Source organism: Diaphorina citri, unplaced genomic scaffold, assembly GCF_000475195.1.
Source record: "Diaphorina citri unplaced genomic scaffold, Diaci psyllid genome assembly version 1.1 scaffold46, whole genome shotgun sequence".
Lineage (NCBI taxonomy): Eukaryota > Metazoa > Arthropoda > Insecta > Hemiptera > Psyllidae > Diaphorina > Diaphorina citri.
The window spans coordinates 233,869-245,289 of record NW_007377483.1 but is presented as its reverse complement, the minus strand read 5'-3'; positions in this window follow the sequence as shown (position 1 = coordinate 245,289).

The following is an 11,421-nucleotide window of genomic DNA, read 5'->3' as shown; positions in this document are numbered from 1 at the left end:
TCATATTTCTCTCTTTGTTTCTTTTAATTATATTTTCATCTCTCTCATTAGCTACTGGCTTCTACCATAGGCTTTGCTTCTAGGCCTAATGAAATACGCTATTAATTATAGAGCTGTCATATTTCTCTCTTTGTTTCTCTTAATTAGATTTTCATCTCTCTCATTATCATCAAGTAGAGAAAAAACAAAAGAGAGTCCAAGGACACATCTTAAGCCTACTGACTAAACCGTCTGACAAATATTCAAACTTGACAGGAAGCTATCTGATAAATGGGGAATTACACAAAGACACAGTTAGCTACAAGCACATCATAACATATGTATGTACTCTCTTCTACTCTCCTATATTATTTTCTGTACAATTGCTCCTTTCTGTACATAAGGAGGAGGAGGAGGAGAGGAGAAGGGGGGAGAAGGGGGAAGAAGGAGGAGAAGAAGGAGGAGAGAGAAGGAAAAGAGGAGGAGGAAGATTGTTCCTCATTCAGCATTGCTGCACCAGCATTTTTCTTGTAGATCTTGTTTCTCTTAATTAGATTTTCATCTCTCTCATTATCATCAAGTAGAGAAAAAACAAAAGAGAGTCCAAGGACACATCTTAAGCCTATTGACTAAACCGTCTGACAAATATTCAAACTTGACTGGAAGCTATCTGATAAATGGGGAATTACACAAAGACACAGTTAGCTATACAAGCACATATCATAACATATGTATGTACTCTCTTCTACTCTCCTAATATTATTTTCTGTACAATTGCTCCTTTCTGTACATAAGAAAGAAGAAGAAGAAGAAGAAGAAGAAGAAGAAGAAGAAGAAGAAGAAGAAGAAGAAGAAGAAGAAGAAGGAGGAGGAGGATGAGAGGAGAAGAAGGAGGAGAGAGAAGGAAAAGAGGAGGAAGATTGTTCCTCCTTCAGCATTGCTGCACCAGCATTTTTCTTGTAGATTAGCTGCTGTGCAATATTTTATTTATTCCAGGCGCAACGTCTAAGGAAATTGCTTCAGCTTTTCTCTATCCCAACTTGTGCCGAGTTGTCTATTAGGTGACTACGTGTCTTGGAGTCTTATGACGAGAGTTCTTTATTTCGGTAGGTGCTCATTTGTTTTCATAATGACTTTATTTTAAAATGAAATTTATGTTTCAACTTTGCACCTCTTCGGAACCAATTGGTCAGTAGTGCAGCGGGAAATAAACATTATAGTGAAATGTCAGTAGTGCAGGGGGAAATACATAAACATTATCGTGAGATGGGTAAATAATTCGTGACAGGGGTTGTGATTTCGATCAAATGAAATAGACTAGGAATGTCACACGCCAACGTTCTGTTTTTACAGAAATAAAAAGACCAAAGTCCTGTAGACTGCCAAGCCCACAAGAATCAAGAAAAGATTGAGAAAAAAAAGTCCAAGGAAATAATGACAAAATAAATCAAAGGGCCAATTTTTCGGAAACAGAAAGTAAGATATCTACTTAATTATGTACAATAATACCAATGGACTGAAGATGAGGAGCCAGACATTTTTATGTAAATAACATAGATTAGGCCCGAACGTGTATTTTAGGAGAAAAGTTTCACGTTTATGTGTTTGGTGTAATAATGACTCGAATTTATAAAATATCTGACAATACACAAATGAACATTGGGATTTCGAAATTTCTTCAAACATTTTGAAGCCTTGGGTTGTTGCTTTTAGGCGCTAAGAACAAACATTTGGACTTTGGAGGTGAGCTAAGGAAGGGTTTAGGTTTACAAGCATGTGAAATGAGATAAGTATGTATGTGTAGTTGTGTACGAGTATACCCAAGCTTGGTAGGTATGTATAATCGAGCCCCTCTCTGTATGACCTCTGCCAAGCCCGCCTATGCCACGGGTAAAATCTGGACCTGAAGCCCTTAGTATTTCGCGTCTGCTATTATAAGGAACTGTTTGGAACAAATTGCTCTAAGCCTTTTCAAAACTTTCATGGATGCGATGTTCGAAAATTATACACAAGTTTACTTTTTGTTTTGTATTCGTTATTGTACGAGCTTTTTGCTGAAATGCGTTCTTGAATTTAAAATTAAACCCCCTTCCCAAATTATTGACCGAGTGAAAGTCCTAGGTATTTGAAATCGAACATTTTCCTTTTGTCCATGTCTATTTCAAACCTTTCTCGTGATATCTAACACCTTAACACTTGACTTATTGAAAGTTAAATTTGTATCGATGGCTTGGGAGTTGAAATGCGTTCTTGAATTTAAAATTAAACCCCCTTCCCAAATTATTGACCGAGTGAAAGTCCTAGGTATTTGAAATCGAACATTTTCTTTTTGTCCATGTCTATTTCAAACCTTTCTATAAAGGAGAACTAATTTGTATGGATATGGATGTCTTGAAGTTATAAAAGTAAATTTCACACCTGTGAGTCTCCTGGACTTCCTTTTGGCCTAAAAACGAGCTCATTTTACCCTTCCATTGAAAGATATCGATTATTCAGCAATCAGCAAAACCAAAAGGCTAATAATAGCTCGTTAAGTAAATTTGCATTCAATGCTCCAAGCAAAATAATCCCTATAATATATTCAGGGTAGGTGATAGGTAGTAGGGTACTCATATGTCATTTTGATCGATCTTTTCCTCTACCTCACTGATTATGTCAGAAAGTTTGAAATTTCAATATACAGAGTGACTTTGAATTGAAAATCTCACTTGTATCATATCATTGAAACTGGAAACAAGTGTTTGATTTTTAACACAAATAAGTTAACTATTTTAAATCTTCATAAACTTTGAGCGCACTTCGAATACAACGGAAGAATAACAAGGACACTCAATAATGATGTTTAGGTGATCAGCCAGTTAAGCCGATGTAACAAAGTAGATAAGATACCCAATTCATGAGAATTTCTGCTACAAGTTCATCCAACTTAACAAAAAGTGTCATCAGTAATATCTTGAATGAAGTTGGATAAATGTGAATTTTGATGTAGTTTTCTACCCAAGTATAAGATACCCAATTCATGAGAATTTCTGCTACAAGTTCATCCAACTTAACAAAAAGTGTCATCAGTAATATCTTGAATGAAGTTGGACAAATGTGAATTTTGATGTAGTTTTCTACCCAAGTCTCGCAGTTCTAGGAAAGCATCAGTAGATACACCACCCTGTATTAGAGCTTTGATAGGGTTTCAATAATATATCGGTGGTGATACATCAACCCATCCTCCCCGGCCTTTCACTTGTCAATATGTCTTTCTCAAATGTGGAAATTGAAAATATGAAATCCTTCTCAGATCCTGGAGTTTAAACGTTTACGGATCATATTTCCTTTGACGTTTCTGACAGAGGGACACTATTTAATTAAAATCCTTACGGACTTTCAATTGGCGGGATATGGAAGAATGACATCACCAGATTTGAAGTGTGACATTTCTCGGATAAAGGTAAGTAACATGTGAGATGTGGAAATTGAAAATATGAAATCCTTCTCAGATCCTGGAGTTTAAACGTTTACGGATCATATTTCCTTTGACGTTTCTGACAGAGGGACACTATTTAATTAAAATCCTTACGGACTTTCAATTGGCGGGATATGGAAGGATGACATCACCAGATTTGAAGTGTGACATTTCTCGGATAAAGGTAAGTAACATGTGAACGCACATTTGGCCATTGTTTCACTGTCAAAATGTCAATCGCATTTCTTCTGGAACGAAAAAAACAATTTTTAGAAATGGGATGTTTTCGCCTCACTAAGCTTGCACAATACACTGAGGAAGTTGAGGATTTTGCTAATTCTGCACAAACTGTCCATTGCCCTATATGCTACTCAATCAGACCCCTCTATGCGCAACTTTTCTATCCCAATTTCATAAATTGTGTGAATGTTAAAATGTTAAATAATGCAGTAATGAGGAGTCTGATGTGTCAGTCATCCTAATAAGCTTTAGTGATTATTGAAAATGGATTATTTATCCATTCATTTATGAATTGAACATAATGTACTTATATTTTTACTAGAAATTAGCTCTTTTCACCAGACCTTGTAGAGTGTAGACCCCTTATTTTGACAAAACTACATACACAATCTACATCGAACTCTGTCAAAGTGGAGCTAATTAAGCCTGTGTCAATGTTTTGTTTTACACATTATCAACGTACCCTTATTTTGACAAAACTACATACACAATCTACATCGAACTCTGTCAAAGTGGAGCTAATTAAGCCTGTGTCAATGTTTTGTTTTACGCATTATCAACGTGTGCTGCTGATTATTATGTTGATTTTTGTGAAAGCTTTCATTTTGCCGAAGCCCTACAGAAATTTGTCCGCCTAATAAATATAAAAACAAGGTTTCATTCAAAGGGACAAAAAAATCCCTACGCTTGTCACGTTCCAGGCTTGTCCTAATTAGATTCTTCGATAAGAACTCTAATAATGAACGTATAAAAATTCCGTGTCAGTCTTTTTTCTGTATATTTTCTTTTTCCTTTGGCTTTCTCTTCTTCTTCTTCCTCCTCCTCCTTCTTCTTGTTCTTCTTCTCCCTCTTCTTTCTTTTATTATTTCATCTCAATTTTCTCTCTGTCGTATACCTTTGCGACGAGGACCTATTCAGAATATTTTATTTGAATTATTACTGAGGTAAGCTGCAGGAAATGTTTGCGCTTTTTATGTCTCTTCAACTCTAATAATGAACGTATAAAAATTCCGTGTCAGTCTTTTTTTCTGTATATTTTCTTTTTCCTTTGGCTTTCTCTTCTTCTTCTTCTTCCTCCTTCTTCTTGTTCTTCTTCTCCCTCTTCTTTCTTTTATTATTTCATCTCAATTTTCTCTCTGTCGTATACCTTTGCGACGAGGACCTATTCAGAATATTTTATTTGAATTATTACTGAGGTAAGCTGCAGGAAATGTTTGCGCTTTTTATGTCTCTTCTCGAAGCCCAAGCCAAGACCTTTCCGTATTGATTAGAATATTAAATGAGATATACGAGTGGTTTAAGACTTTTTTTTTCTGTTCCAACATTTACAGATGTTTCAGGAAATAAATACTGGTTTGTTGACTAGAGGGGTCTGATTGAGTAGCATATAGGGCAATGGACAGTTTGTGCAGAATTAGCAAAATCCTCAGATGTCTCTTCTCGAAGCCCAAGCCAAGACCTTTCCGTATTGATTAGAATATTAAATGAGATATACGAGTGGTTTAAGACTTTTTTTTTTCTGTTCCAACATTTACAGACTGATGTTTCAGGAAATAAATACTGGTTTGTTGAATAGAGGGGCCTGATTGAGTAGCATAAGTATAGGGCAATGGACAGTTTGTGCAGAATTAGCAAAATCCTCAGATTCCTCAGTGTATTGTGCAAGCTTAGTGAGGCGAAAACATCCCATTTCTAAAAATTGTTCTAAATAACAGTGTACGAGTAATAAAAGAACATGAATTTAATGCCAACTTTTTTCGTTCCAGAAGAAATGCGATTGACATTTTGACAGTGAAACAATGGCCAAATGTGCGCTCACATATTACTTACCTTTATCCGAGAAATGTCACACTTAAAATCTGGTGATGTCATTCTTCCATATCCCTCCAATTGAAAGTCCGTAAGGATTTTAATTAAATAGTGTGTATCATTCATTTTTACTTCTCTATGTATTTGTAATTATTTTCCGTATTTAACACTCAGAGAGCTCTCTCTCTCTCTCCTATTTCCTTCTCTTCCCATCTTCTTTCTCAGTCTATATGTATTTTGCTGTTTTCCCTCTCTTTGTCTCTCTTGCGCGCTCCTTGTTTATAATTTTATTTTGTACAAAGCTAGAAATACAGAATATTATGTGTAATTCCGTGTATATTGCTGAATATTGTGTATTTTTATTTTCCACCCTCTCGCTATTTCAAAAGTGTTGACTACTCCTTTTCCGTATTATTATGTTTTCTCGGAATTAAATTTATACCGTGTGTCCCTCTTGTATTCTTTATAAACTCACCCCTAGACTATACAATATACAGGAGGTTCTCACTCGCTGTACTTACTCACTTGTTTTTAAACTTCCCCTTAGACTGGGCAGGGTTTTTCAATTCGTATCAGTAGGTCAATAGGTTATAAGTATTAAGTACCACTAATAAAACTCGGGGCTATTACATAATGAACTATTCAAAGAAAACACGAGCATCCCTCGAGGAAAACTTTTTCTTTAATATATTGCATAGATGCAACATTATCTTCCAGTACTAAACTACACTTTTTTAATGTATTGCCTAGATATAGCATTATCTTCCCCAAGCACTTTCATGAAAAATAAGGCTTCTATCTCCCCAGCATTCTCAATAATGATATGAACGTGGAAGTGAAACTTTGCACTTAAAGCAAAGTAGAAAGAGCAGTTTGGTATGTTTTTCCACGTTGAATATTAATTTTCGAACATCGCATCCATGAAAGTTTTGAAAAGGCTTAGAGCAATTTGTTCCAAACAGTTCCTTATAATAGCAGACGCGAAATACAAAGGGCTTCAGGTCCAGATTTTACCCGTGGCATAGGCGGGCTTGGCAGAGGTCATACAGAGAGGGGCTCGATTATACATACCTACCAATGGGTTAAGGTAGGGACCCCACATACCCGGCCCTGTAAAAGAACACCCAAAACTGGCCCGAGGCGATAGACAAGAAAAACGGGTTCGTAAAAGTTTTCCAATAATTTAGGTCCAGTTAGTTCTGAATACTTGCATGATAATGTAGGTACCTAGGAATGCCCTTTATTCTTTTACCACATTCTTTCTCGCTCAAAGGTCATTGAGGGAGTTAAACAAACAGCCTACAAACAGTATTTTTCTTTGTAGCCCAAAGCTAGGGACTAAATTCTATTGAATTGTAATGAAGAATAAGGGGAAAAAAGAAAATGTCATTGGAAGAAGAAATAAAATTAAATGTAAACTTAAACAAACAGCCTACAAACAGTATTTTTCTTTGTAGCCCAAAGCTAGGGACTAAATTCTATTGAATTGTTAATGAAGAATAAGGGGGAAAAAGAAAATGTCATTGGAAGAAGAAATAAAATTGAATGTAAACAGAAAGTTAAACAAACAGCCTACAAACAGTATTTTTCTTTGTAGCCCAAAGCTAGGGACTAAATTCTATTGAATTGTTAATGAAGAATAAGGGGAAAAAAGAAAATGTCATTGAAAGAAGAAATAAAATTGAATGTAAACAGAAAGAAAAAAAAAATCTGGTGTCATTGAATGATGCTTATTTGAGTGTTCTTTTACCCTAACTTTTACAATATCTCTAACCGTTTTGTCGCTATAGCTGAAAGCCGCCTTATTTGAGTGTTCTTTTACCCTAACTTTTACAATATCTCTACCCGTTTTGTCGCTATAGCTGAAAACCGCCAAAAAAAACGGTCGAAATCTGTCCAAAAGCGGTCAAAATACCGCCAAGCGCAGCAACCATCTCAACCTAACGTTTTGCGTTGCATCCTGCTGAAAACCGCCAAAAAACGGTCGAAATCTGTCCAAAAGCGGTCAAAATACCATGCCTTTCCAGTCCTCTCTCACCTTCACCTAGATTCTTATCTATTTGAATCTTGTGGTGAGAGTTTTGTGCTTGGCTTCCTCAGGACAGTAGAGGTTCATTATATTCTTTCTTCCATTTCCTTCACCCTCTACCTTTATACTTTTCTAACTATTATCTATTCCAGGCGCAACGTCTAAGGAAATTGCTTCAGCTTTTCTCTATCCCAACTTGTGCCGAGTTGTCTATTAGGTGACTACGTGTCTTGAAGTCTTATGACGGGAGTTCTTTATTTCGGTAGGTATACTTTCGTCTGTAATTCAATAAAATATACATTAATAAAATGGTGTACCTATTTTAGTTGGTTCTCCATCATAAAATCCGCCCCGGGCGGGAATCGAACCCGCGGCCTAGCGCTTACAAGGCAGACGCACTACCAACTAAGCTAACTAGGCTGGCGTCTCCATCTTTGAATAAGTTTTAATGAGAACAGCTGAATTTAAGATTTTAATCAAAACATTCTCAACAATAGAGCAAGAACGGAAAGAAATAGGAGCATAAACACAAATACCGAGATACTTGAGCCCCAAACAAAAAAACAACGGCCACACTTAAGTCGAAACAAAAAAAACGGAATAGAAAGGACCTTTAAAAATTTCAATCCTTAAAATCCTTTACAGATTTGTTTCCATCTTATGAACATCAAGTATGCAAAACAAACACAAATCTCGAAAGCGTTTTCAAGTAAATTCTTTTTCCTTTATTTAATCTGGAAAAAGTTTCTCGTATTTTTTAAATAGAAAGAATGGACTAGTGAGCGAAGAAGAGAGTAAAAGTCCTTTATTTAATCTGGAAAAAGTTTCTCGTATTTTTTAAATAGAAAGAATGGAGTAGTGAGCGAAGAAGAGAGTAAAAGTCCTTTATTTAATCTGGAAAAAGTTTCTCGTATTTTTTAAATAGAAAGAATGGAGTAGTGAGCGAAGAAGAGAGTAAAAGAAAAAAAAAGTTAAAGAGTTTTTTACTTTCCTTATTTTCTTGGTAAATGCTCCAATAATTTCTTGCTGTTCTTTCAGGAATTGAATTTTTTCACAGTATCAGATTAATAACTTTAGAAACAACCAGTCAGCCACAGATGTTTTCCAGGATTAGATCATGCTTAGGATCTCATGAAATACCTACTACTCATACATTACATGAAATACCTACTACTCATAGAATACACACCTACATGGAATGAGGTCATGCTTAGGATCTCATGAAATACCTACTACTCATACATTACATGAAATACCTACTACTCATAGAATACACACCTACATGGAATGAGTTCGGAACCAATTGGTCAGTAGTGCAGGGGGAAATACATAAACATTATCGTGAAATGGGTAAATAATTCGTGACAGGGGTTGTGATTTCGATCAAATGTAATAGACTAGGAATGTCACACGCCAACGTTCTGTTTTTACAGAAATAAAAAGACCAAAGTCCTGTAGACTGCCAAGCCCACAAGAATCAAGAAAAGATTGAGAAAAAAAAGTCCAAGGAAATAATGACAAAATAAATCAAAGGGCCAATTTTTCGGAAACAGAAAGTAAGATATCTACTTAATTATGCACAATAATACCAATGGACTGAAGATGAGGAGTCAGACATTTTTATGTAAATAACATAGATTAGGCCCGAACGTGTATTTTAGGAGAAAAGTTTCAGGTTTATGTGTGTGGTGTAATAATGACTCGAATTTATAAAATATCTGACAATACACAAATGAACATTGGGATTTCGAAATTTCTTCAAACATTTTGAAGCCTTGGGTTGCTTTTAGGCGCTAAGAACAAACATTTGGAGGTGAACTTAGAAAGGGTTTAGGCTTACAAGCATGTGAAATGAGATAAGTATGTATGTGTAGTAGTGTAGTTGTGTACGAGTATACCCAAGCAATAATATTTACCCATTACCTATGTACCTATGCTTTCAGAGAATGCTTCCCAAGCATCAAAACATTTCGAGTAAATTTATCACTTGTAATAGGAAAGGTTATTGTATGTACCTAAGAGGCAAAGAGAAAAAATAAGTGATTGATAAACTCAATTCAATACAAACATCGTTATCCCAGAAACAAACAAACAACTTTAACGACGACTTCAGTTCAGATCATTTTTTCTTCCAATTTAATGTTCGAAACAAAACAAAAACATTTCCTGTGAAAAAACAAAAGACTTCAATAATAATGTTACTGTTTTCGAGAAATATTGCCTGAAAAATGAAGCTTTTCTTCATCCCTTTCTTCGGAAGAAACGTTCAGATATTATTGTTGAAATAAATTGGACGTTCAATAGGAAAGTACCAAGAAAGGAATGCCTAGCCAAAAGAAAGAAAGAAGAAAAACAACTTTAGGATTTTCTAGTCATTCCACGACCACGACCCATAAAATGATCAAAATTTCGACACTGCACAGAGCCGAAAAAACCTCGGCCCCGCCGGGAATCGAACCCAGGCCTCCTGCGTGCAAGCCTAGTGTGATACCCACTCGGCCACGGAGGTTGTTTTAAAAATCTTACCTAGTAGACTCGCCCACACATGTACGTCTATCATTCTGGTATACGTGGACTCTGCCGCTTCCGAACACATAGCGGCAATGTGCGGCGAAATTTTAGCCGCACTTGGACTCGACGCACTCAGGAAGAAATCCAGGGAAGTGTGATACCCACTCGGCCACGGAGGTTGTTTTAAAAATCTTACCTAGTAGACTCGCCCACACATGTACGTCTATCATTCTGGTATAAGTGGACTCTGCCGCTTCCGAACACATAGCGGCAATGTGCGGCGAAATTTTGGCCGCACTTGGACTCGACGCACTCAGGAAGAAATCCAGGGTTATGTTGAAGGTGCCTCCTTTGCAATCAATTTCCATATTTCAATAATCTTTTTACACTGGTAATGCCGCCACTGGTCGCTACTCGATTTTAAAGTAGCTATGTTGAAGCGGCCCTTGTCCTCCTCAGCCTGCCGAATGGTACCCGGGTTTTTCTGGGGACAGAAGAATTTTAGTGCACCAATTAGACAGAATAGTGGAAAAATTAAAGAATTTTAATTGTGTTAAGCATAAATGCTTGTCACAAATGTCCTGCTTAATGCACTACGCTAAATTTTATGACTTGACATTGACTCGAACCACCAACCTCCAGATCCGAAGTCCACCGCGCTAACCACTGCACCACTGAGGTGGGTAATGGAAAAATTATAAACAATTAATGTACCTAAGTTATGTAGGCAATAAAACAAGATGTATTTTTTACAATAATATCTCACATATTTTAACCTAATTCCCTTTTGGTATAAGCTATTGATTTTTCTACAAATTCACAACTTTTAATATCTCACATATTTTAACCTAATTCCCTTTTGGTATAAGCTATTGATTTTTCTACAAATTCACAACTTTCGGTCGAGTTTGTGAGTGTGTATATTTTCTGTGGAATTTCCAGAATCCACCCGTTCACACACTTTAATTTATACGAAATTTAATTTACAAAATTGATAAAATCTACTCCTTTGTAATTGACATTGATGAGGTATTTAGATCCCTTATTCCCTCATAAGGTTGACAAATTATTTTCTTCAGGAAATCCCCAGAGAAGTTCGTGTGGTCTAATACTTTCTTTGTCAGGAAAGCAGAGAGTTTTCTATTCTACAGCATGCGTGTATGCTGTCATTACATTACATTGGACACTTGGACAAGGGATCAAAAATCTCTAGGGAACATCGGACTTTCTTATACCTTTTCCTTTCCTGTCACAGGATTTCAGGATCAACATTGACTCGAACCACCAACTTCCAGATCTGAAGTCCACCGCGCTAACCACACCACCGAGGTGGGTAATGGAAAAATTATAAACAATTAATGTACCTAGGTTATGTAGGCAATAAAATAAGATGTAT